Source organism: Corylus avellana, chromosome ca2, assembly GCF_901000735.1.
Source record: "Corylus avellana chromosome ca2, CavTom2PMs-1.0".
NCBI lineage: Eukaryota > Viridiplantae > Streptophyta > Magnoliopsida > Fagales > Betulaceae > Corylus > Corylus avellana.
In genome coordinates, this window is record NC_081542.1 from 12,367,807 (window position 1) to 12,395,658 (window position 27,852).

The 27,852-nt window shown below is 36.1% G+C and overlaps 1 pseudogene; it reads right to left on the minus strand.

Moving 5' to 3' along the window:
- Positions 1–24,471: 24,471 nt before the first annotated feature.
- LOC132170319 (uncharacterized) lies at positions 24,472–27,466 on the minus strand (annotated as a pseudogene).
- Positions 27,467–27,852: the final 386 nt, after the last annotated feature.

Consider the following 27,852-nt stretch of genomic DNA (forward strand, 5'->3'; position numbering starts at 1 on the left):
AACAATTTCCAATTTCTTGTTAGGGAATTAGACGCCACTAATTCCTCTTTAGGATCTTGGGATTCAACCTGTCAAAAAAATAATAACACACAAGTACGGGTAAATAGTATTTTATTAAAGATACAGTTTGGTACATTCCCAGGTAAGATTGGAGGAGTCACACCGGTCTCACTTAAAATCCAATCTTTCCTAGACGGAACATACACGTGTATTTTGATTAGTACTATAAATACGCACAAGCATACACACAAAAACAAGACAAGAATTATACGTAGTTCGGCCAATATTGCCTACATCCACATAGAACACCAAATTTCACTATAGCAATAGAATGAACAACAAAATGTGGATTAGCTGATCTCACTCACACAGTGTATCTCTCACACTCCTCAAAAATACACACTCTGTGTTTTGCCACGCTCAAAAAAAAAAAAAAAAATACTACACTATTTTTCTTGCCCTCTTGAAAGCTCTCTCTCACTTTCCTCACTTTCTTTTCTCTTCTCTTTGTAAAAAGCTCTTGCTTGTTTTTGGTGTAGAAAACAAATGAAAGGCCTTGGCCTTTCAAAGGCTGATTTTTACTATTACTTCATCATAATTATATGATAATTCTATGAGAGTCTAATATATATATATATATATATGTCAAGGCTTTTCATAGCCATATGAGCACAACTTCCTCCTACTGATATTAAATGGGCTTGCAGCATTTTTTCTTCTTCAAGAATTGATGACAACCACCATGAGGCTGCATTTGTTACTCTTCTTGGCTGGCAGCTTATTTTTGTCAAAGCTTGTGGGCTATTTTGATAGCTCAAAATCGGTGCAGCCAAGAAGAGTAACAAATGCAGCCTCATGGTGGTTGTCATCAATTCTTGAAGAAGAAAAAAATGCCGCAAGGCCATTTAATATCGGTAGGAGGAAGTTATGCTCATACGGCTATGAAAGGCCTTGATATATATATATATATATATATATATATATATATATATATATATATATATATATATATATATATATATATATACTAGACTCTCATCGCTATCATATAATTATAAATGATATAATAGTAAAAATGCGATCTTTTAATTAATAAGGACTTGTAAAAGAAAAGATCAATATTGATTTTTTTCTTATACATCTTCATAGTTGTATGAGGTAAATGCGAGAATCTACTAAATATCATTTCTCTTATAAGATAAATGTTTGTTTTTTAACCGGTTTATTATTTGATAATGGCTCAAATTGTCAACAGTGTAAAGGAATAATTGCTAGAAAATATCCCGATATTACGTGTTGGTGCAGAACAGTTATTTATGTATAAGAAAATAATGTTAGTTTTTTAAAAGGAGGTCCAAGAACAACTTGGAATTGGATTCTTTTGGGAGAAAAGCGTGTGTGAATAAATAAATTAAGGCTGCAATGCTTATCTTTCTCCATGGAAAGACTTTGTATTCATGATGGTTTAACTTTCCCAACAACAATTTGATTAAAATTGAGGGCACTCCTGTCCTTTTCCTTTCTCTCCTCAAACTTATAAGCAATTTCCAGTTTCTTCCACTTTATAAGCAAGAAGACAGATAGGACTTCCCAAGAGATTCCCGCTAATAGGTGCATGGGATCATCCTAAAGCCAAAGCCATGAAATTGAGGGCACTCCTTTCCTTTCCTTTTCCTTTCTCTCCTCTAAGTTATAAACAATTTCCAATTTCTTCCACTATATATATATATATATATATATATATATATATATATATATATATATATATATATATATATTAGACTCTCGTAGAATTATCATATAATTATGATGATGTAATAGTAAAAATCAGTCTTTGAATTAATAAGGATTTGTAAAAAGAAAAAATCAATAACTAATTTTTACTGCCACATCTTCATAGTTGTATGAAAATCGTATAAGAATCTACTAAATATCATTTCTCTTATAAGATAAATGTTTGTTTTTAACTTTTTATTGTTGATAATGGCTCAAATTGTCAACAAGTGTGAAGATAATTGCTGGAAAATATCAATATTCAAGTTGGTGGGCTCAAGTTCTATTTATGTATAAGAAGATAATGTTAGTTTTAAAAGGAATTCAAGAACAACTTGGAATTGGATTCTTTTGGAGAAAACGTGTGTGAATAAACACGTGGGCTGCAATGCTTATCTTCATCATGGAAAAGACTTTGTATTCATGATGGTTTCGCTTTCCCAACAGCAATTTGATTAAAATTGTTATCATATTTTTCGTGATTAAGCCTCTATAAAAGGATATGTAGTCCTTGGTTGAGATTATCCGGAAAATTCAAATTGGTGAGAGCACTTTGTGGCATTTACAAAATGTAGAGAGTTTTTATTTACTTAGTATTTGAGAGGGACAGTTGAGTGAGGTGTACAAGGGGTTAAGGGCTTGGGTTTGAGATATTAAACTTGAGCAGTTCAGGCTTGTACTATTGTACTTAATATTTCTCAATAGTAAAGAAAGAGATCGGATCACGCCCCGTGGACGTAGGCATATTGCCGAACCACGTAAACTCTTTGTGTACGTGTGTGATTAGTGTGTGTTCCCGTGTGTTTTCTTTCCAAATTTGTCTTTCACATAAAGGGCTGGTGGGAAATTGGTTGCCAATTAATTATCAATTTTTCCAATAATTTTTAATGTTATTTAGTAGACTATTATATAACTGTCTCATAAAAAAAAATTAAAAATTAATTTTTACTTTCATACTATCTAGGACGGACCCAAGTGCCAAAATTTTATAATTTGGCGGCAAACAAACGTTATCTCTATAGCATCCTATTAAATATTATTACTGATTATTTAATTCTCGATGTTCCCATCAAATTCGACCTTCTAACAAATGATCTCATAATTTTAAGTCACAATTGTGTTATATGACTTGATGTTCAATTAAATTACGTGCCCTCCAATGCTTTTGAAAGTCTAAGAACATTCTCTCACACGTATCTTTTTTTATTTTTTGTTTTTTTAACATTAAAGGTACGTAGCTAAAAGATTAATTGTAGTTATCTTAACTCAGCGTGACTATACTAGTGCACTTATTCATTGGGAGCCGCTCACATACACTCTCTCAAGCCCAACTGAGTTACAACGTGACCTAACCTCAATAAGGCATTAATAAAAATTTAAAACGGTTAATACTAATTAGGCATATATGAGGATTCTTCATTACGAAGATTCGAACCTTGACCATTTGAAAATTCAAGATGACTAGTACATGCCGTGACCACTTAAAAATTTTCTTGAGCCATTAAATCACCGTCTGTGACCACTTGAAAATTCAAGACGACTAATACATGCCGTGACCACTTAAAAATTTTTTCGAGCCATTAAATCACCGTCCTTGATGGTACCCATAAATGTCTTCGAAAAACCTATTTTTGCAGCCTTATAATTCTTCTCTTGACTGTGGCTTGTAGTTGGGTTTTTTTAGCCGTCTCTTAGCTGCTACAAAAGTGTATATTTGCAGTCAGAAAAAAGAGACTTTTGAAAGACAGAAGGAGCCGCACCACGGCACCAACCCTGTTCTTAAAGGCTAAGGCACTTTTGGTTTGTTCTATCACGTCCAACCAGAGAACGAGAGAAATATTTCTCTTAAAAGGTCTTACACACTCTTATTCTAAGTGCATTTTTTATTTTTTACGTTGACTAAAAATTATTATTGGATTTAAAAATTTAATAATAATTTATATACAATTTATTGGTAATTTTTAAAATTACATGTGCATTTAAAAATGCAATACTGAGAATGTTGATAATCGCTCAAATTGTCAACAAGCATGAAGATAATTGCTGAAAAATATCAATATTCAAGTTGGTGGGGCTTAAGTCCTATTTATCTATAAGAAGATAATGTTAGTTTCAAAAGGAGTCCAAGAAAAACTTGGAATTGGATTCTTTTGGAGAAAACGTTTGTGGATAAACACGTAGGCTGCAATGCTTATCTTCATCATGGAAAAGACTTTGTATTCATGATGGTTTCGCTTTCCCAACAGCAATTTGATTAAAATTGTTATCATATTTTTCGTGATTAAGCCTCTATAAAAAGATATGTAGTCCTTGGTTGAAATTGTCCGGAAAATTCAAATTGGTGAAAGCACTTTGTGGCATTTACAAAGTGTAGAGAGTTTTTCTTTACTGGGGGTATTTGAGAGGAACAGTTGAGTGGGTTGTACAAGGGGTTAAGGGTTTGAGTTTGGGATATTAAACTTGAGTGGTTCAGGCATGTACCATTGTACTCAATATTTCTCAATAGTAAAGAAGGAGACCGGATCACTCCACGTGGAAGTAGGCATATTGCCAAACCACGTAAACTCTTTGTGTACGTGTGTGATTGGTGTGTGTTCTCGTGTGTTTTCTTTTCAAACTTGTCTATCGCATAAAGGGCTAGTGGGAAATTGGTTGCCAATTAATTATCAATTTTTCCAATAATTGGTATCAGAGGTTGGCTGCGGATTTTTACTCGTTAAGAAGAAATGCAGTCCTTGGAGTTTGAGATTGAAAGGTTCAACGGGAGAATGAACTTTGGCTTGTGACAAATATAAGTCAAGGACATCCTAATCCAATCTAGGCTACACAAAACGTTGAGAGGTATACTTGCCTCTAGTTCCAATGATGGTGCTGGAAAATCCGGTACTAGTGACGTAGATTGGGAGGATTTGGATCTGAGGGCGGCGAGTTCCATTCGGTTGTGTCTGGCTAAGAATGTTCTTGCTAATGTGCAAGGGACGTCAACGACAAAGGAGCTTTGGGAGAAGCTCGAGGAGATGTATCAAACGAAGGGAATCTCTAACCGGGTGTACTGAAGGAGCAATTTCATACACTGCGAATGGTTGAGGGTGCGACTATTTCAGACCATTTGTGTGTTCTCATTGGAATCGTCTCTGAACTCGAAGCTCTGGGAGTTAAAATGGACGATGAAGATAAGGCCTTGAGACTTATCTTGTCTCTTCCGTCTTCCTATGAACATATGAAGCCAATTTTGATTCAAGGGAAGGAGAAGATTTTCTTCTTAGAAGTTACCAGCAAACTTCTATCAGAGGAAAGAAGGCTGAGTGGTGGATAGAATTCTACACTTGAGAACTCGGCGTTGGTAGCTTTAAACTGGAAAAAAAAGAACCCTATGAAGGGAAATCTTGTATACTAGGGTTGCGGGAAATCTGGACACCTTAAAAAAACCAAAAAGAGGAGCAGGTTCGGCAGAGTGCTCCAAAAACGCCAATATTGTTTCTCTCGTTACAGAGAGAGATGATGATGTTCTTTGATAAGGACATGTACATCCTCTGACATGACCACTAAAAATGTCAGGATAATGGATGGGCACAACATCGAACCCGCACAAGAACAAAATTTTATTTCACATTAGTTTTTGCTTAAGGGTTAAATACCTTTGACCTTCCTTGGTTTAACAACTTTATTTTTTATCCCTTATGCTTTAGTTTCTATCATAGGTAGTACCTTTTTTTTTTTTTTTTTTTTTTTTTTTTAATCAAATGCGGGAAAAGGTTACAAGGGAGGATTATCATAGGTAGTACCTTGGTTATTCATAAAGACAAAAATGATATCTCCGTCTAACTTTCGTCCAAAATTTGACAAAAATCCACATGCCTATAAAAACTCAATACGTGTCCATATACTTAATTAAAAAAAAATTAAAATTAAAAACATTAAAAAAACTAAGTTAAATTATTATTTAAGAAGAAAAAAAAATTGTTTGGAAAAGGGGTGGCCGGAAACCACCCAATATGGCAAAATGGAAGTGGCTGGCTACTCCTATTTTGCCTTAGGGGGTGGCTGAACCATCCCTCCAAACTTAACATGTTAGAAAAGTGTCATTAATTACTCGATAAAAGCAAAGAGAGGTGAAAGGCAAAGAACATGCAGAGATATGTTTCTAATTTTTTTTTTTTAATTAGTTTCTGAAATATTGAGTATGAGTTTGATATAATATATAACATAAAGCATCTGAAAATAAAATTTAAAAATTTTTTTTTAAAAAAAAAAAGAATTGTAGAAGCGAAAATATTGAATGTGTTTGTTGCGTGCGTTGAAAAATGAGGTAAATCTTAAGGATCAAAGATACGGCATGAACCACCAAGGGCCAACCCTTTTTTTTTTTTTTTCATTGGCCGTTAGTTGTGGTGGTTTGGTTAGTCTGGGGTTGCCAAAACTACCCCAGACCAAATGGGGGTGGCTCAATAGCCTTGGGGGTGGTTTCGGCCACCCTATTTTGCAACTTGGGGTGGCTTCCGGCCACCCATTTTCCAAACAATTTAAAAAAAAAAAAAAAATTATTTTTTTTCTTTTTAATTAAGTATATAGATACATGTCGAGTTTTTATGGGTGCTAACGTGGATTTTTATTAAATTTTGGATGGAAGTTAGATGAAGATACCATCTCCGTCTTTATGAATAATTGACGTTCGAGGTACCACATATAATAAAAACTAAAACCTCAGGAACAAAAAATAAAGTTGTTAAACCACATGGGGCAAAAGAGTATTTAACCCTTCGCCTAATTCTATAATAGGAATTTTTCCCACGAAGTTGGCTTTCGAAATTATGATAAAAAAACAAAAACAAAAACCCTAAACTAATAACCCTGGCCGCTCATAGCTCTCTAGAAGTTTAAATTTTGAAAATTAGTTTGATAGGGAAAGCTAGTTATTTTATTAATTTAACTTCAATTCTTTTGTGGATTTGGCTTTCCTGTGCCCGCTGGGATTTCTTCTTAGAAGAAAAACGTGAATTAAAAAAAATAAATAAATAACCGTATTCCATCCATTAACTCTCTTCCTTTTTTTTTTTTTCTTCTCTCTCTTTTGGCCGTGAACTCCCATCCAAAACAAACCTCTCTCTTCTTCTTTGGGACCCAAAACGACTCCAAGCATACTTGAACTAAGGCCCTCAAATCCTCGGATGCCGTCAAGTTTGCACCAATGGGAATCTCGCCCTCTATTTCCAACTACAGAGCAAGTCCAAGACTCTCCTGACAGGTTTGTTTTAAGGTTTAGTATTACTTTCATCCTCTTAGAAGTTATTATGGGATTTCTTTTTTACCTAAAATTCAGTTTTTGAGTGAAAAGATTCAATTTTTATTGATTTTTTCGGTGAAAGTATGGATCTCAATGTGCCGGTGAATAATAGTGGTGATAGATGCTAATGAATTTTTGTTTGAACATTTATACATTGAGTAAGACCTATATATATATATATAGTTAAAGATTTATATCTTGCAATGGATTTGTTCAAGCATTTAATAACAAGACTTTAAGATTCTTACACATTTTAAATTATTTTTTGAATATATGGGAGAGATGAACAAGAACAATGATCAAAATGTGGTTACTAATTGTACACCAAAGCTTGGCATTGAGTTTGATTATGAACAAAATGCATACAACTTTTATAATGAGTATGGATGAAATTGTTGATTTAGTATTTGTAAAGATTGGTGTAATAAAAGACAGGTAGACGACGTGGTGACTTCAAGACAATTTCTATGTTGTAGACAGAAATTTTGAGATGAATGAGAGAGATGTTCAAAAAATATATGAGCGAGCTAAAGCAAGGACAGGTTGCCAAGCACATATGAAAATTCGACTTGGTAACAAAGATGAAAATATTATATACATAGTCTTGAGCTTAGTCATAATCATGCTTGTTAGAATATAATCAGAATATATTCTGATTATATTCTGATAATCACCATAATTGCTGATTTGATATATTTTCCCTGTATATACATTGATATTATTCTGTAATATTGTACATTAATTTCGTGATTATATTTCTTATTCTGTCTGGCCTTATTCAACTATAAATAGGCCTCATTGTATACAGTTCTAAACACACAGAAATACAATATTCAGTTTATCCCTATATTCTCTAGTCTTCTTTAGTTATTTAACATGGTATCAGAGCCAAGTTTTGGCCTTGTCTAGAGAAGTAGGAAGTCAGTCCGTTCAAAAGCTTTTTCGATCTTGTTTTGGTATAATTATTATACCAATAGGCTCAAAAAGGTCCGATATATCCTGTGGAGTTATCAGATCAACGTTCTGAAGTTCAACGCGCTCTCACGCGCCGCCTGAAGTTTCTGTGTCACTATTCACGCGCCGCCTCCAGCCACCACGCGCCGCCCCAGTCAGCCGTTCTCAGAAAATTCTGCCAGAATCCAGATCGGAGGCTGCCGATCTACTGACCTGCCGAAAGAACGCGCCGCCACAACTTTCTGTGGAATTTTGAACACCGCCACGCGCTGTTTCCGGCCACCACGCGCCGCCCTTCTCAGCCGTTTTCAGAAACGAATCACAGATTCGTGATCGGAGGCTGCCGATCTGTTGAACCAGCTGAAGCACGCGCCGTCACGCGCCGCCCCCTTTGTAAGTCATTTTTTTGAGCTCACCTATTTACTCTACAATCGGTCACACCAGATTTTTCTCTGATTTTTTAAGCTCACACACTTATTATACACTCAGCCACACCAGATTCAACTCTCTCACCAGGCTCACAGAACCTATCCTACACCCAACCACACCGGATTATATCCCGAAAAAAATAAAATAAAAAAAAAATAAAAAAAAATAAAAAAAATGGCCGTACCTCCTACCACTCTCCCAAACACCAAAGATATTACCCAACCTATTTCTACCATTCTCGATGGCTCCAATTACCCGGCTTGGTCTCAAAATATGAGTAGGTGGCTCAAAGGACATTGTCTCTGGGAGTATGTTTCTGGTGAAGAATCTAAGCTTCTTGTTGGAAAAGAGGAACCTACTGCGGCTTTCTCTACCCGCCTCTACACATAGAAAAGTATCCATTACAGGATTATTTCTTGGTTCTCCAACACTTGTGTTGTCTCCATCAGCATGACATTTGGCAATCTTGACAATGCCAAAGATGTTTGGGACATGTTAGCTCAGCGCTACAGCACTACTGATCTTGCTCAGCGGTTTCAGATTGTGACCAAGCTCCATCACATGCGCCAGGAACCAGGTCAGAGTATTACTGATTTTTATTCACAAATGACTTGTCTTTGGAATCAATTAGCACTATGTGAGCCAAAGTGGAGGGATAAGGTTGATGCCTCTGAGTACATCGCTTTTCACGATAGCATGCGCCTAGCCGAGTTTCTTGTGGCAATTCGAGATGAGTTTGAGCATACTCGAGCTTCTCTTCTTCACCGCTCACCACTGCCATATTTGGAAAGTGCTCTTAGTGAACTTGTTTTAGAAGAGACTCGATTCTCTACTATGAAGTTACACACATTTGAGATGGTCATGGCCACTGCATCCCGCAATGCGCGTGCTCCTAATTCTATTCCTGCCGGGTCTTCCTCATCCAATCGGAACATCCAGTGCCACTATTGTCAGAAGTTTGGCCACAGATATAGTGAATGCAGGAAAAGACTTTCTCGTGGGAATCATCGAGCTCCTAGTCATACGGCTGCTGCGGTCACTCATACTGATACATCAGATATGCCTTACACCGATATTGCACCCCAACCCAGTACTCTTTCTCCTGCAGAAATCGAAGCTCTCATTCATCAGGTTTTATCTAAATCCAATCTTAATACCGCCATGTCCACCACACTAGGTAATTCCTCTTGGTATATTGATTCTGCTTGTTGTAATCACATGACACCGAATTATTCCATATTTTCTGCAAAATCTGTGTTACCTAGGCCTACCACCATTTACACTGCTAATGGTTCCCATCTTGCTGTTAGTCATGTCGGGTCTGTTTCTACTAATCAACTATCTGTGTCTGATACATACTTAGTGCCTAATCTCTCGTTAAATCTTTTATCTGTTGGCCAACTTTGTGAACTTAGCTTAGAATTGCACTTTTCTAACCGATGTTGTGATGTGCAGGATCCACAGACGGGACAGCTAATTGGGACCGCCCGTAAGATTGGACGTTTGTTTGAGCTTTCATCACTCCATCTTCCTCCTGCTGTGTCAGCTGCCACTTCATCTCGGTCTTCCTCTACCACCCTCAGTTTATGGCACTCTCGTTTAGGACATGCATCTATTTCTCGTATTCGTTCTTTAGCTACAAGTGGTCAATTAGGGTCTGTTGAGTCTGAGTCATTTGATTGTGTTGCGTGTCAACTTGGAAAACAAAGTGCTTTACCTTTTAATAATAGTGCATCTGTTTCTTCTGCTCCTTTTGATTTGGTGCATTCTGGTGTATGGGGCCCTGCGCCTATTCCCACCATGGGTGGATCCCGCTATTTTGTCATTTCTGTGGATGATTTTTCTCGATACACATGGCTTTATCTTTTACAAAATCGGTCTGAACTTTCGAAAATTTACTCTGAATTTCAACGGATGATTCAAACCCAATTTTCTCGAAACATAAAAATTTTTCGTTCTGATAATGCCATGGAATATCGTGAATCTACCTTCCTTACTACTCTCAAACAAAATGGTACTCTTCCCCATCGATCATGCCCAAATACTTCTCAACAAAATGGTCGAGCTGAACGTAAACACAGGCACATCTTAGATACTGTTAGGGCTTTGCTCCTATCTGCTTCTATCCCTGAACACTTTTGGGGAGAAGCCGCTCTTACCGCTGTTTATACCATTAAGGGTCTCATCTCCCACTACCTTAAATCAGTCCCCCTATGAACTTCTGTATGGATCTCCTCCTGATTACCAATCTCTCCGCATCTTTGGTTGTGTCTGTTTCGTGCTCCTTCCACCCCATGAACGAACAAAATTAGAACCTCGTTCTCGTCTATGTTGTTTTCTTGGGTATGGCATTGAACACAAAGGATATCGTTGTTATGATCCTATTTCCAAACGGCTCCGCATCTCGCGGCACGTCACTTTTTGGGAACATAGGCTATTTAGTGATATGGAGTCTTTTCCTACTCGTCCCTCTAGTTCTTCTCCTATCTTCACTAATGTCTCAGTGGATTTGCTCCCTGACACTACTGATCTTGATGCAGGGATGACAAGCTCTCCAGACGACATTCTGACAGTCGACCCCAATGACTCTGCCCTGCCTGTTGATCCATCTACTCTTGAGGCCGCTCCCTCTATCCCTCGTCGTTCTACTCGGGTAACATCTCTTCCTTCTCATCTTTATGATTATCACTGTTATTCTGCTCTTGCTACTCACCATGAACCTCACTCATTCCGTGAGGCTCATGCTGACCCTCTTTGGCAGAATGCTATGTCAAAAGAACTTAATGCCCTTTCCAAAACCCATACTTGGGACTTAGTTGATTTACTTCCAGGCAAAACTGCGGTAGGGTGAAAGTGGGTATACAAGATTAAGACAAAATCTGATGGGTCTATTGAGCGATACAAGGCACGTCTTGTGGCAAAGGGGCTCAATCAGGAGTATGGTATTGACTATGAGGCGACTTTTGCACCAGTGGCTCGTCTTACTTCTGTTTGATCACTCCTTGCTGTGGCTTCTGTGCGTCGTTGGGATCTTTTTCAAATGGATGTGAAAAACGCATTTCTTAACGGTGATCTTAGTGAAGAAGTTTATATGCAGCCTCCTCTTGGGTACGATCATCCGCCACACAAGGTTTGCCGACTTCGCCGGGCATTGTACGGTCTGAAACAGGCTCCACAGGCTTGGTTTGCCAAATTCAGTTCCACTATTGCGCAGATTGGGTTTGTTTCTAGCCCCTATGACTCTGCTCTTTTTATCCGGCGATCTGATGCTGGTCTCATTCTCCTCTTACTATATGTTGATGATATGATTATTACTGGAGATGATACTGTTGGTATTCGTAACCTTCAACAGTTTTTGAGCCAACAATTTGAAATGAAGGATTTGGGTTTTCTCAGCTACTTTCTTGGATTGGAAGTGTCTTCTGATCCAAATGGTTACTATCTCTCTCAAGCCAAGTATGCTTCAGATCTCCTCTCACGAGCTGGCCTTACTGATTGCAAAATTGTTGATAGCCCTCTAGAGACAAATGTCAAACTTCGTGCCACTGATGGTGAGCTACTTTCTGATGCCACTCTCTATCGACAGTTAGTTGGCAGTCTCATCTATCTTACTGTGACACGACCAGATCTTGCCTATGCAGTCCACCTTGTTAGTCAGTTTATGACAGCGCCACGCTCGGTTCATTATGCGGCTGTTCTTCGCATCCTTCGCTACGTGAAGGGCACCTTGTTTCATGGTTTGCATTTCTCTTCTCACTCATCATTAGACTTGCATGTATATTCAGATGCTGATTGGGCAGGTGATCCCACTGATCGTCGTTCCACCACGGGTTATTGTTTCTTACTTGGTGATTCTCTCATCTCTTGGCGTAGCAAGAAACAATCTGTTGTTGCCCGCTCTAGCACCGAAGCTGAGTATCGTGCCCTTGCTGACACCACTTCTGAGCTCCTCTGGCTTCGTTGGCTCCTACATGATATGGGTGTTCCTCAGACCTCCAGTTCTCCTATCTTTTGTGACAATCGAAGTGCGATTCAAATTGCGCATAATGATGTATTTCATGAACGTACTAAACACATTGAGATCGACTGTCATTTTGTGCGCCATCATCTTTTACAGGGAACTCTTCGTCTCTGTCCCATTGCTTCCGCTGATCAGTTGGCCGATGTGTTCACCAAAGCACATCCACCTGGACGGTTCCATGATCTTGTTTCCAAACTCAAGTTGGCATCTACATTACCACCTTGAGTTTGAGGGGGGATGTTAGAATATAATCAGAATATATTCTGATTATATTCTGATAATCACCATAATTGTTGATTTGATATATTTTCCCTGTATATACATTGATATTATTCTATAATATTGTAGTAATATTGTACATTAATTTCGTGATTATATTTCCTATTCTGTCTGGCCTTATTCAACTATAAATAGGCCTCATTGTATACAGTTCTAAACACACAGAAATACAATATTCAGTTTATCCCTATATTCTCTAGTCTTCTTTAGTTATTTAACAATGCTCTTTATGTTTCACAATGTGCTCACATGATGCCATCACAAAGGAGGAGGCTCTCACAAGCACAAGCATTAGAAATCAATGTGGCTGATGATAGTGGTATAAAATTGAAGGATTCGTACGAGTTTATGGGTAGGCCAGCCGATGGAAGAAATGTTCTTGGTTACACCAAGCAAGATCATAACAACATTCAATAATTTTTTATATTTTATTTAACCTTTGATTTTTTTCTTTTGTATTTGTCCCTTTTTTTTTATTTAATTTTTTTATTTGTGAAATGTTACCATATTTTTTGTAAATAGCATTTTTAAAGAATTGAGTGTAACAGAGAGGATAAATGCAAAGGAATTGGTGGAACCAAGAACATCTCTTCCATCGGCTTGCCTACCCATAAACTTATACGAATCCTTCAATTTTATACCACTCTCATCAACCAAATTGATTTTCAATGCTTGTGTTTGTGAGAGCCTCCTCCTTTGTGATGACATCATGTGAGCACATTGTGAAACATGAAGAGCATGATTATGACTGAGCTCAAGACTATGTATATAATATTTTTCATTTTTCTTACCGAGTCAAATTTTCATATGTGCTTGGCAACTTGTCATTGTTTCAACTCGCTCATATGTTTTTTAACCATCTCTCTCTCCCATTCATCTTGAAATCCTTATTTACAACATACAAATTGTCTTGAAGTTACCACGCTGGCTACCTACCTTCTATTACACCAGTCTTTACAAATACCAAATCCACAATTTTGTCCATACTCATTATAAAAGTTGTATGCCTCTTGTTCAGAAGCAAACTTAATGCCAAGCTTTGGCGTATAATCAATAACCACATTTTGATTATTGTTCTTGTTCGTCTCCCCATATAACTATTCAAAAATAATTAAAAATGTATAAGAATCTTTAAGTCTTGTTATTAAATGCTAGAACAAATCCATTGCAAGATCTGAATCGTTCATAGAACTTTTATATATATATTATATATATATATATACACACGGGTCTTATTCATTGTATGCATGTTCAAACAAAAATTCACTATTATTCACCTGCACATTGAGATCCATACTCTCAACGAAAAAACTAATAAAACTTAAATATTTTCACTCAAAAACTGAATCTTAGGTAAAAAAAAAAAAAAACAAATACATCCCATAATAACTTCTAAAAGGATGAAAATAATACTAAACCCTAAACAAACCTGTCAAGAGAGTCTTGGACTTACTCTGTAGTTAGAGACAGAGGGTCAAATTTCCATTGACCCTCGTGTAAAGTTCACGACCAAAAGAGAGAAAAGAAAAAAAAAAAAAAAAATTAAGAATACGGTTAATTTTTTTTTTTTTTTTTTTTTTGTTGAAATATATATAAAATATAAAATACTAAAATAAAAGAAAAAGAAAAGAGAGCGGAAGCGGATAGAGACGTATGGGGTACATCTTGTATATTCACTGTATCAATCAATATTACATAACTTTCTATTTATAGAGAGACAATGAGTAGTGACCAAGAAACCCAAATTAAACCCTAAAATACATAAGGAAAGAAATAAACCCTACATTACAAATTAAATAACGGAAATATAAAATATTCTAATAAAGGAAATAATATATTCTAACATCCCCCCTCTAACTCAAGGTGTAAGCTTGAGTTTGGAAAAGATAATAAATTGAAGGCATCTGAAGTCGATGGTTGGATCAAGACAATGCCGGCGAGAAAGGCTGAAAGTGACAGCCGGAGAAATACCGGAGAACAGAGACAAGCTGCTAAAAGAATCCGGTTAAGGGCCAAGTCGCAACTGACAATGACGGTCGAAGAACGAAAACTAGTCATTAAATCCCTTGAAGGGCCAAACCACATTGTGCCAGGGTTCGCCAATAACTAGGGCTGGCAAAACGGGTAAACGGGTAGACCCGATTACAACCCGTTAAGACTCGCGACCCGATTACCCTAGACACGAACACGACCCGTTTAGCTAAACGGGTTAGCGGGTCTAACACGATTATAACAAGAAAAATATCCGGGTAACCCGACACGACCCGCTTAACCCGTTTAAAATTACCGGGTAGACACGATCCAACATGACCCAATACGACCCGTGTCTAAATAGGTCACCCGACCCGGCACGACCTGACCCGTTTAAAAAAAACTTGATGAAAAATGGAAAAAATAATGTAATATTAATAATAAATTAATAATATACCAAATTACCAATGCCATTGGCCTTTGATGAGAGAGAGAGAGAGAGAGCCGAGAGGGAGAGAGAGTGGCGTTGGCCCGCTGGGGGGCTGCTGCCTGCCTGCGAAGCTGCGACAGAGGGAGAGAGAGAGCTGAGAGGGGGACTGGAAGAGAGAGGCGCTGGGAGAGAGAGCCAAGAGGGAGAGAGAGAGAGGCATTGGGGGGTACTGCCTGGTGCGGCGGTGCTGGCTGCCTGCAATTCTGCGCAGTTGCGATAGAGGGAGAGAGAGAGCCGCGAGGGAGAGGGAGGCGCTGGGGCCTGAGGGGGCTGCTGCCTAGCCTGCTTGGTGCCTGCGAAGCTCCGAATCTGCCATAGAGGGAGAGAGAGAGAGCTGAGAGGGAGAGAGAGGCGCTGAGGGGGGGGGGGGTTGCTGCAGCTCTGATTTGTCGTGTTTAGACATTTTGATTTTAGGTTTCACTTATTCAGTTATTTTAAGTTTTAACCGGGTTGGGTTACTTATGTTTGGGGTTTTTTTTTTTTAAAAAAAAAATTTAAATAAGTTAACGGGTCTGGCGGGTCACCCGAGACCCGATTAAGACCCTAACCCGATAAGCCAAAATCCAATACTTGCTAACTTCGTGTCGTGTTCGTGTCGGGTTCGCGTGTCGTGTCAAAATTGCCGGCCCTACCAATAACAAAGACGAGAAAGGCTGAAAGTGACGGCTGGAAAAATACCGGAGAACGGAGACAAGCCACTAAAAGAATCCGGTGAAGGGCCAAGCCGCAACTGACAATGAGGCCGGAGAACGAAAACTAGCCGTTAAAATTCCCGTGAAGGGCCAAAACCGCATTGTGCCAAGATTCGCCAATGAATAAAGCCGTGGATCACAACAAAATTAAGAGATCATCAAAAGAGAATGCTAGAAAACACCATAGAAACGTCATAAGACTTTTATTGAAAGCCACAGAAACAGAAACATGGCTCTGATACCATGTTGAAATATATATAAAATATAAAATACTAAAATAAAAGAAAAAGAAAAGAGAGCGGAAGCGGATAGAGACGTATGGGCTACATCTTATATATTCACTGTATCAATCAATATTATATAACTCTCTATTTATAGAGAGACAATGAGTAGTGACCAAAAAACTCAAATTAAATCCGAAAATACATAAGAAAAGAAATAAACCCTACATTACAAATTAAATAACAGAAATATAAAATATTCTAATAAAGGAAATAATATATTCTAACATTTTTAATTCACGTTTTTTTTTCTTCTGAGGGTCAAATTTCTGCGGTAGTTTGGTCTACCATAGGTAAGCCAAATCCTTGTTTTGTGATGAATCTGGGTATGCATATATCCATATTCAACCTAAATCAGATAAAGAATAATGAGTTGTAATTACTCATTTTGGAAAGCCTTTATTTCAAGGTCCACTAATTGATTTAGCAACAAAATGTAATCCGACGGTAATGCTAAATAGCAAATTCATGGATTCTACCAAATTCATAGCAAATTAACTATAGCGATTATTTTAGAAAAGGGAGGGAAATCTTAGCCCTTAAATGAGCCACATAAGCATGCAAAAATAATAATAATAATAATCTTTCCAAATTTCCTTACAAAACTTGGAGGCAAAATTGAACACAAAACACGAGCCCTAGCCTTCATTCTCTACCATGGCCGTACACCTCTCTATCTTGACAGAAATTAGCCACAAACTGGTTTACAACTAATTCATACAAACCAGTCTAATAAAGTGATATGTATTTTTAAAACATGAGAAAAACACATGTTTTCTTATTAATGTTATTAAAAACATATGCAAGAAGTACATGCTATTAAAAAAAATTGTGCTTCTTACATGCTAAGAGACATATCATTTTATTAAACTGGTTTATATTCTTGCAATGGCATTTTCCTCATATTTAAATATTAATTAAATAATATTTATTTTAATATTAATTATATTTTTATTTAAAAATCATTCTTCTCGCTTTTTGGGATGCAAAATTACTGATTAAGTTTTTATATATCAAGATTTTCTAACATCCTCTTTTCAATCGATAATATGACTAATCCATTAAATCTCTCTTATGACATTGTTGATATAGGTAGGATTTTATTGATTTTAATTTTGAAAAACTTCTTTATGCAGAAGTAATTGTAACAGGTATTGTCATTTTACAATGCCAAAAAATAATATTTACCCACAACCTTGAAGAATGGAACTTTAAGTATGCATTTTATTTAAGAATATCTTTATTATTTTTTTGATTCTCTTATTTGTTGATATCAATTTTTAAGCCTTATTTATTTTGGAATGTGAATCAAATGATATTAATGTATTTTTAAAATTAAGTTGGGGGCTTAATTTAAGCATATATATTGACGGCAATTAGGTCTTTAATTTTTTTTTTCTTTTTATGGAAATTGTTTTATTAGGATTCATTAATTGTGGAGCCTTACTAAATTGGAGCCTTTTTTAAATTACTTATTTACCATGAGAGGGGCCTTAATTAAAGAATTTTGAGGGTGATAAGGGCTTTAATTTTTTTTTTTTTTTTTTATGGAATTTTTTAATTAGAAAAAAATATATTTTAGCCTCCCAAACTACCAGTTATTTTCGTTTTAGCCCTCTAATGTTCAAAAAGTAATAAAGTAGCTCCCAAACTGCCAAACTGTTGCGATTTGGCCACATCGTTAGTCATTACTGTCAAATAGGATGAAAAATTCAAAATTACGTCGTTTTGGTAAGATTAAATTACTAAAATGCCCTTTAAAAAAAATTAAAACAAGCAAGTAAAATGGCACCATTTTGTTTGAAATTAGGGTTTTCATACCTTTACTAAAACGGCGCGGTTTTGGTTAATGGTAGGAATTAAAACAAAAATCCCCTACCCCACGCTGGCTAGTGACCCACGAAAATCCCCCAACCCCACGTATACGCTCAGCAACTCTTCTTCTTCACGACAAACCTACAATTTTTTGAGGGTTATCTTACTCAACCCATTCAAAGTGGACCGGGACACTTCCACTCCATATGAGTTCATCACCTTGATGAACAGGGTATGAGGTCCTTCTTCACATTCCATGAACCAAGCACTGGCTCAGAGCCACATACAAGCAGGCCGGTTCTGACCCCAGTGAGTATAGTACGGCAATCGGAAACTCACATTCACTGATTTCATTGACTTGGTCCCAGCAAACGATGCCAGATTCAACATTTCTTCGAAAATTGGATCAGACCCAGTTGAAAATTTTCAAGCTGGGAAAATCCAAGTGAAACTTGTTAGTATTATTATGACACCCAGATTCGAAATCAGAAATTACTAAAACATTGACCAGAATCCCAATAAAATTAACTCGATCTACAAGAGTAAAATTAACAAAACCTAGGAACGTAAAGGTCAAAAATATGGAGAATTGACGCAAACTTCAACTGATTTTAGAGAAAATGAAGAGAACCCAGATGAAAATTGGCAATGTTTTCTTAAACACTAATCAAAGCCATTTGAGTTATGAACTACCTTCTAATCAACTTTACTTGAATCCAAAGCTATATGTTTTCATTCTCAAAAAAAAAAAAAAAAAAGCTATATGTTTTCACGTAAACTCGGTGGAGTGTTGTGTTTAGGAAAAAATATAAAAAAACCCCTCAAACTATCAGTCGTTTTCAATTTAGCGCCCTAATGTTTCAAAAGTGATAAAGTAGCCCCCAAACTACCAAACTATTGTATTTTGGCCACTCCGTTAGTCAAAACCATCAGTTTGGAAGGAAACTGCAAAACGACGTTGTTTTGTTGGAGGCTACTTTATCACTTTTTGAACATTATGGGGTTAAAATGAAAACGGCTGGTAGTTTGGGGGGCTTTTTTATATTTTTCCCAAAAAAAAAAATTTCATAAAAGGGCATTGTAATAACTTACCCATAACAAAACGACGTTGTTTTGTAGTTTCCATCCAAATTGATGGTTTTGACTAACGGAGTGGCCAAAATGCAATAGTTTGGTAGTTTGGGGGCTACTTTATCACTTTTGAAATATTATGGGACTAAATCGAAAACGGCTGGTAGTTTAGGGAGTTTTTTTATATTTTTCCCTTGTGTTTATGATGAGACGAAGTGCAGAAGAGACGAGGGTAAGGAAACCCTAATTTCAAGCAAAACGGCGCCATTTTGGTAAGGGTACCCTAATTTCAAGTTTTTTTGTTTTAAAATATCTTTTTTTTTTCTTCTTAAAAGGCCATTTTAGTAACTTAACCTTACAAAAATGGCGTAGTTTTGAATTTTTTATCCTATTTGACGACAATGACTAATGGAGTGGCCAAATTACAATTGTTTGGTAGTTTGAGGGCTACTTTATCACTTTTTGAACATTAAGGGGCTAAAATAAAAATGACTGATAGTTTGAGGGGGGCTAAATTATATTTTTCCCTTTTAATTAATATTATTGATTATGGGTCTCATTAAATTGGGGGCCCTAAGAGGCCGCCTAATTTGCCTAGTGATTGAACGGCCTGCTTTGCCTGCATGAAATCTTTTTAAAAGAAATGTTTTTAAAGAGCTTTCGAAATGAAAAGTTAGTTATGGAAAATTGTAGGGGTGCAAAGGCGGTTACGGTTAGCGGTTAGTGGCAATAACCGCTAACTGTAACCGCCCTAGCGGTTAGTAAATTTCACTAACCGCAACCGCTAACCGCCTAGCGGTTAACAGTTAGCGGTTAGTGGCCGGTTAGCGGTTAGTGAAATAGATAACCGCCCGCTAACCGCTTTTTTAAAATTGGGCTTTTTTTTGGGCTTTTTGGGCTTATTTTTTTGGGCTTTTTTTTACCCTCATTTTTTTTTCTTGTATTTTTAATATCTTCTTGGGCCCAATTGCTATAAATATTTGAATTGTCATTGGATCATATGATTAAGTGTTGATCTTATAAACTTACAAACAAACAAAAATACTTCAATTGTAGTTATAAGTAACACATTGTTTAATCCAATGTCAATTACTTAATTTGATATTATATGAATCACATTGTCATTGTCATTGTACATGAATAATTGATTAAGTATTGGAATTGTAATTGGATCATATAGTTAAATATTTATCTTATACATTTATATTATTCAATATGCATATAATATAACTATAAGCAATTATATATATATATAAAAAAAATTCAAAATTGTTCAAAATTGTTAATTTTCTTTTTTTTTTTTCTTTCAAAAAATGGTTAAATTTCTTTTTCTAAAAAATGTTCAAAAAATACATTAATACTTCAATTGTGATTATAAGTAACACATTGTTGAATCTAATGTCAATTACTTAATTTGATATTATATAATCATATAGTCTCATTAAATTATATCATATGATTCATATGATTAATTATTTAAATTCTTATCATATTTACTTATAATCTTTTTTCTTTGAATTGAACTTAATATCTAATGGTAAATGGTAATGTTCAAACTCCTAAATCCTAAATTCCTAAAGTATCTAATAATGCTTTAATTAAATTGTAGACTTGTAGTTATAAGTAACATATTGTTTAATTCAATTGAATCAATTGTGATTATCATTGTACATGAATCATATGATTAACTTGTAGACTTATGACTTATGAGTTATGTCATATTATATATGTATTATTTATTATTATATAATCATATGATTTAATGATCAAGTCATCATGTGATATAATCATATCAATTATAGTGATAATATATAAATTACTAAAATTATAATGATAATACATTAATACTTAAATTATGTTTATAAGTAACACATTGGTCATTGTTTAATCCAATGTCAATTACTTAATTTGATATTATACGAATCATATCATCATTGTACATTAATAATATGATTCACTTGAAGTCTTGAATAAAGTATTTGAATTGTCATTGAATCATATGATTAACTATTGATATTATACATTTATATTATTCATATACATATGTAGACTTATATAGACTTATAGGTTTATAACATACATTGGAAATAAGTCTCTAGATATTTAATTGTTGTATTAGTATGAATTAGTATACTTATGAGTTATGTCATATTATATATGTATAATTTGTTATTATATAATCAAATGATTTAATAATCAATCTCATGTGATATAATCATATAAATTATAGTGATAATATATTAATACTCAAATTGTGATTTAATTATTTTTTAAAAAAAATTGTGATTTAATGATCAAGTGATTATATGATATAATCATATAAATTATAGTGATAATATATTAATACTCAAATTGTGATTTAATTATTTTTTAAAAAAAATTGTGATTTAATGATCAAGTGATTATGTTATATGTATAATTATAAAAATATATTATATAAAAAGGCGGTTAGCGGTTAGCGGTTACGGTTAGTAGACCCAATAACCGCTAACCGCTAACCGCTAGGCGGTTATGGCGGTTAGCGGTTAATGCGGTTAAACGGTTAGGCGGTTAGGCGGTTGGCGGTTATAGCGGTTAGCGGTTAACGGGCGGTTAAAAACCGCCCGCCTTTGCACCTCTAGAAAATTGTATCATTCAGAACATATATATTTGTTCTAGAAAGTTCCTCACCATGAAAATACTTTCTAAATATAGTAAAGTACTATTCTTCGATTGGAAAAGCTCCATTTTATTTATTTATTTTTTTAAAAGTGATGAATATGAGAAGTAGAAGATGAAAAAAAAAAAAAAAACCCATCACACACGCCTCTCTAAGATACATAAAGAAAAGTCAAAGGAATGAGAGAAGTTAATAAGATGATGACACATGTGGAGAAGATTATTTTGGCCCCAAGAGAATTAAGAGAAAATATAACTTAGTACCGACATAGAGATAGAAGCGCAACCATTGAATGAGGCTTTGTTAGAAGGTCCCATCAATAATCGCGCTAAATGCACCAAAAAGTTAATTGGTGGACTAGTAGGTCTACGATCATAGTCGCTATCATGGTCGCAAAGACTGTGCAATCCTTATATATATATATATTATAGGAAGAAGAATAAATTGTATCTCGATTTAAATAATGATATGGGATAAATATGTTTTGATATGAGTTTAAAGAAGAAAGTGTTTTAATAAAAATGTTTTAAAGAAAAGAACGTTGGAAACCTTACAAGACCCAATCATTGGTGAAGCTATGGGGGGCCTTGGTGCTGCAGAATTCAGTAGGGATCTTGGTTTTTTTGACATTATCCTTGAAGGAGATTTCAAGCAGGTTGTTGATGCCATCACTGCTACGGGTCCCATGTGGTGCAAATATGGGCATATCGTGGGAGATACTCTTGAAGTCTTGAAAGCTTTTAGAAGATGGGAGATTGGACATGTAAATCAGACAGCAAATGGGGCTGCTCATGGATTAGCAAAGGCCGCAATTAGGGAGATTGGTGAGAGGATATGGATAGAAGAGACTCCCAACACCATTTTTTATGTTGTTACCTTAGAGCAATTTGCTCTTTCTTTTTAGAGCTTTTCCAGCTCTAGATTTTTTCACTGAAGTGAATAAATTGAATTCTTATTGATTTAAAAAATAATCACATTTAATTGCTCTGGTAAACCTTATAATTCATAAACTTAAACTTAAGGAACAGTTAGAATTTAAATGAATGCCACATATAAAATTACACAAGCTATAATGAGGAGAACATAAACTTAAAGAAAGAATAGAAAAAAACGTGTGCTCAGTCAGTTAACATATTGCACGGTTTTAAGAAAAGCAGTAGTATATATACACTAGCCACCTAAAAAAATGTTTTCAAGGAAATCATTTTTCAAGTTAATGTTTTCCGCTGAAAACATTTTTTAACGGAAAACATTTTACAGAATCTTACTATTTTTACTTTTATGTAGTTTCTTTATCATCCATCATTTGTTAGGAATCATTTGTTTTTCCTATGCCTTGATTTGTTGTTTCCCTTTTTTTTACATGTAAGCATTATATTTTGGAAATCTCAAGATTCAAGGAACTCCATTCGAAGTCCCGTAAGAGCATTTCTATTGATTAATTTGTTGTTCCCCTTTTTCTACATGTAAGAGTTATATTCTGAAAATCTCAAGAGTCAAGGAACTCCATAAAAAGTCCTATAAGAGCATAGCATTTCTATTGATTAATTTGTTGTTCCCCTTTTTTTACATGTAAGAGTTATATTCTGGAAATCTCAAGAGTCAATGAACTCCATAAAAAGTCCTATAAGAGCATTTTTATTGAACTCTCCAAACAAAAGTTAAATTTGAAGAGAAAAAACTCTTTTGTTTTATCTAATTTGTAGAGCCACTTTTAAAATGAATTAAAGGTTAAATACCTAATACCCTCCTAGGGTTTGACAATTTTATTTTTACCCCCCTGGGGTTTCATTTTTATCACAGGAGGTCCATGTAGTTTTGATAAATGACCAAGTTAGTCCATCTGTTAGTTGACCTAACGAAATTCCATATAGACCAATCAGATGTTGACACGTGGTATCTACTTAATTTTTTTAATTTTTTTTTAAATTAAAAAAATGTATTTTTTATTATTATTTTTTAAAAAAACAAAAAGAAAAGGAAAAAAAATTGCGGCCACCCTCTTGGCCATTTGGGCCACCCCCAATTTTTTTTCCTTTTCTTTTTTATTTTATTTTTATTTTTAATTTAAAAAAAAGTTTTAAAAAAATTAAGTAGGTGCCACGTGTCAACATCTAATTGGTTCACATAGAATTCTGTTAGGTCAACTAACGGATGAACTAACTTGGTCATTTATCAAAACCACAGGGACCTCCTGTGATAAAAATGAAACCCTAGGAGAGTAAAAATGAAGTTGTCAAAACCCAGGGGTATTAAGTATTTAACCCATGAATTAAACATCAAACTCTCAACATCTTTCTCTACTTTAGTTAAATATTTTTTTTTTAATCTTTCTTTACTCTTTCTTTGTTCTTGGTAGATGAGAGAGAGAAGAAAATGAATATAGAAGCTTAAAATACTAAATAACTTTCATGTTTTTGCTCTTTATATTTGGAAAGCTTTGTTGACTAAAAATAAATTTGAAATAGAGTGAGAGCTTGTTGAATTGCCATTGTTGTGAGTTTTCTCAAATTTTTAGAGAAAAAGCCAAATTTAAGGAAATAATGAAATGTTTGTAGCTGCCTTTTCCCGCATAAAAATAAATAAGTAATGCTACTTCGTAAACTGTTACACAACTGTCATACAACCAAAATAACGTGATAATAAGAATAAACCCTTATTTCATTTTTTTTATATAATTATTGATTTTCATTGTCACATCAAGTTGTAGGACAGAAATATGGTTGTCTACTAAATAACGTTACTCAGAGTATACAAAAAATTGAACCAACTAGCAATACAAAGTAGTCGGACTTGAAGTAAGATTTCAACACAACATTTTTGCATGGATAGAAAATCAATCTAACATCCAAAGGTCAGAGAGTGTGGAGTTACCATTTACATAATAGCTAGCTATCCTTTGAAGCAGGCATTATCCTAAGCCTTTCCTCAGAGGCTTCATTACCCCCAGAAAACCTCTCTTCTGCTAGCAGAGATTGTAAGTCACTACCATTTGCCAGGCTGTTGAACTCAACAGCTTTGGATGGCATTGTTGGATAGCGTCGTTGGCAAAAGGTCATTAATCTCTTCACTGATTGCATGTACTTCCGAGTAGTCTCATCGTTCATAATGTGAGCCACACTATTAGTGTAGATCTTCTCCCGGGCTGAAGGTTCGTGGATACCAACCATAGTAACACCAATAGGCCAGGGGGCATTTCCAATGGCCATCCTAATATAATGGTCCATTGCAGCCAAGTAGTCTCGCCTCATGCAGCATTCAACCACCAATAGCAATGCTTGGCGAATATCATCGGGAAGAACCTATAAACAGAATTACCACGAGTCAATGCACTGTTCTTTATACAAAGAGAGCACTAATAGCCTTCTATGCCCAGGATTGACAAATTTCTAGTTTCTCCAGATTGGGAACAGCGTTTCCCAAACTTGATTCAGTGTCATCTTCCTCGTCTCTTGTCATACCATTTTAGACCATTTTCTATTTTCTGCTCGATAGTGGAGGTATGGTTAAAGGATCATGCTATTTTAAATTTAAGAACATATGGCTGAAAGTTAGAAGGTTTTGTAGACTTGGTGAAATAGTAGTAGGACTCGTACCAGTGTTTTGGTACTCCCTGTTATGTCTTTGATAATAAACTTAAACAACTGAAGCTCGATTTAAAACGTTTGAACAAGGAGGTCTTTGGAAATGTAGACGAGAGAAAAAAGTCCTTCATAGAGGAGATCCAGTCCATTGATTTTTTAGAAGAGGAAAGGCCTGTTGTAGAAGAGGATGTCCACCTATATCTCTCCTAACAAGGCATTGATTCCAAAGCCTTGTATCCTTCAACTCATCAGGTTAAGTACAGTTACAAGTTTCAGGCTTTCTATCACAAGGCTCTCAATAGGGCCGATAATGTCATCTCCAACAACCTAACACCATGTTTTGACGAAGAGGAAAAACAAAAACCATAGCAACATTTATTTATTTTTTTCTATCAATGTATGAATACTATATTGCTTGCTCTAGAAGTAGCAGGGATATCTAGTTTTGCTGATTCACACTGGCCATATTGTACTTAAACAAAGAAAAATATTAAACTGATTAGCTCTTAATAAACCTTCAGCACTGACATAAACCCAACAAACTTACGATTCCAAAGAATTTATGCAGGCTAAATCCACCTTCTTCCTCTACAATATAACAAGATAACACGGCTAATTCGCACAAATGTAGTATTGTGAGCTTAAGTAAAACAGATATCTTGTTTGTTTTACGCGTAGAAGGTGGCAAGCACTGCTCAATTCAATTGCAAGAGGCCAACAGCAATATTCTCAAATGAGAAATGCTTCTTTGCATTATGGCGTCCATCTCGCCTACAGTAAAATCAGTTGTTTTTTTATTTATTTATTTTTTAATTAATGATAGAATGAGCATGCCAACTCAGCCGCGAAATGGACCCCAAAATGCAAAGAAGCATTTTTTCTTCTCAAATATCAGTCACGATAATGTCAAATAGTTTACTCACCCTAATTTATACTTCGTAAACAAGTTCTATCAACCTAATTCTTAGTAGGTGTATTCACAATCCTAGAAAAGCCACATTCATAGCTACAAACAAAACTATATTCCCCAACTAGTACCAAGTAAAAATGGTAGGTGGGAGGGTTGTAATTGTGTTGATTTCCAGAAGTTGATCTTCTGGAGAGAATTGTAATTGTGTGTTGGTGTTATATAATTTTTTCATGCATCCAAAGATCTATATATGAATTTAGGTATTTAAGACCAAAAACAAAGCACTCACCTTCTTCCTGCAAAATTTGAAGAGCGGATTCAGATACCGCGCACACTGCTTAAAAGTGGCGACCATGGACTTCCCCTTGGCCGTCCGCTTCTCGGAGTCGGCCATCTCATCCAATTCCTGGTTCCACTCATTCAACAGCCTCTTGAAGAACACCAAAATCTTATCCTCCTCACATAACTCCTCAAAATTTGCCTTCATTCGCTTTGAATCCTTATCCACCGCATCGGCGCCGCTCGAACCACCGTCGCCGCTCAACTCCTCTTCCCCGCCTCCTCCATCCCTGTCCTCCACCTTTCCGTCGTCGCTCTTGTGCCTCTTCCTCTCGCTCAGCATCCCCGATCTCTGCCGCTTCCTCAGCTCCGCTATGTCGCGCAGGAAATCGTTCGTTTGCCCCTCGGTCATGTCGCTGTCAACCTCGAACGCCCCAGCCTTGAGAACGAACTTCAACCGGTCAAGCCGGGCCTCGTCGTCCTCCCCGAAGAGCGTGATCGGCTGCTTCAGGAATCGGAGTCTGCGGATCACCTCTTGTCTGGGGAGGACGAGATTGTCTATGTTCTGCTCGTCGGTGAGGGATTTGGAGGCGGTAGATGTCGAGGCCGATGACGCGGCAGTAGAGTTGTTGGTGGTGGCGGTGGAATTGTTTGGATTCGAGGCGGTTGTGGTGGTGGAGGTGGTGGATTGGCGGTGGGCTTTGGCTTGGAGCTCAAGTTTCTCTTGCTCGCGGAGCTTCTGGATCTGTTTCTGTTCGATCTCGGAGCGCTTGAAGACTCGCCTGCCACCGGTGTTCTCGGCGAGGGACGGCGCTTCTTGAGGAGTTCTTGCTTCAGGAGGTCCATCTAGGGTTTTTCTCTGATCTAGGGCTTGTTTGAATTTCGATGATGATGTGGAAGAAGAAGATGAAGCGGATATGGAGGGTGTTGAGGTTCGGATAATAATTAGGTTTTATTTCTACTCTGGATAATAAATTAATAATTCCTTGCTATTGCTGGGTACCGGAGCAGATAAGCCGGCCCAACTTAAATGCTAGATTTTGCTCCTTAATTTGCTCAAAGGAATTGGTACATACTTTTTTTCTTTTTTTTTTTTTTTTTTTTTGACATGTCCAAGAGGGAGAGGGGGATTCGAACTAGTGACCTCCGCTTTATTAGGCGTGATCCCAGCCAATTGAACTACCTCTTGAGGACGGAATTGGTACATACTTAATCAGAAGTGTTAGACTTCTAAATAAATTTTAGGGGAAAGTCCACTTAACCCCCTCAAACTACCACTCAATTGACAATGTCCCCCCCAAACTTTCAATTGTGACAATGTCCCCCCCAAACTACCAAAAATTTTCAATGTTCCCCCAAT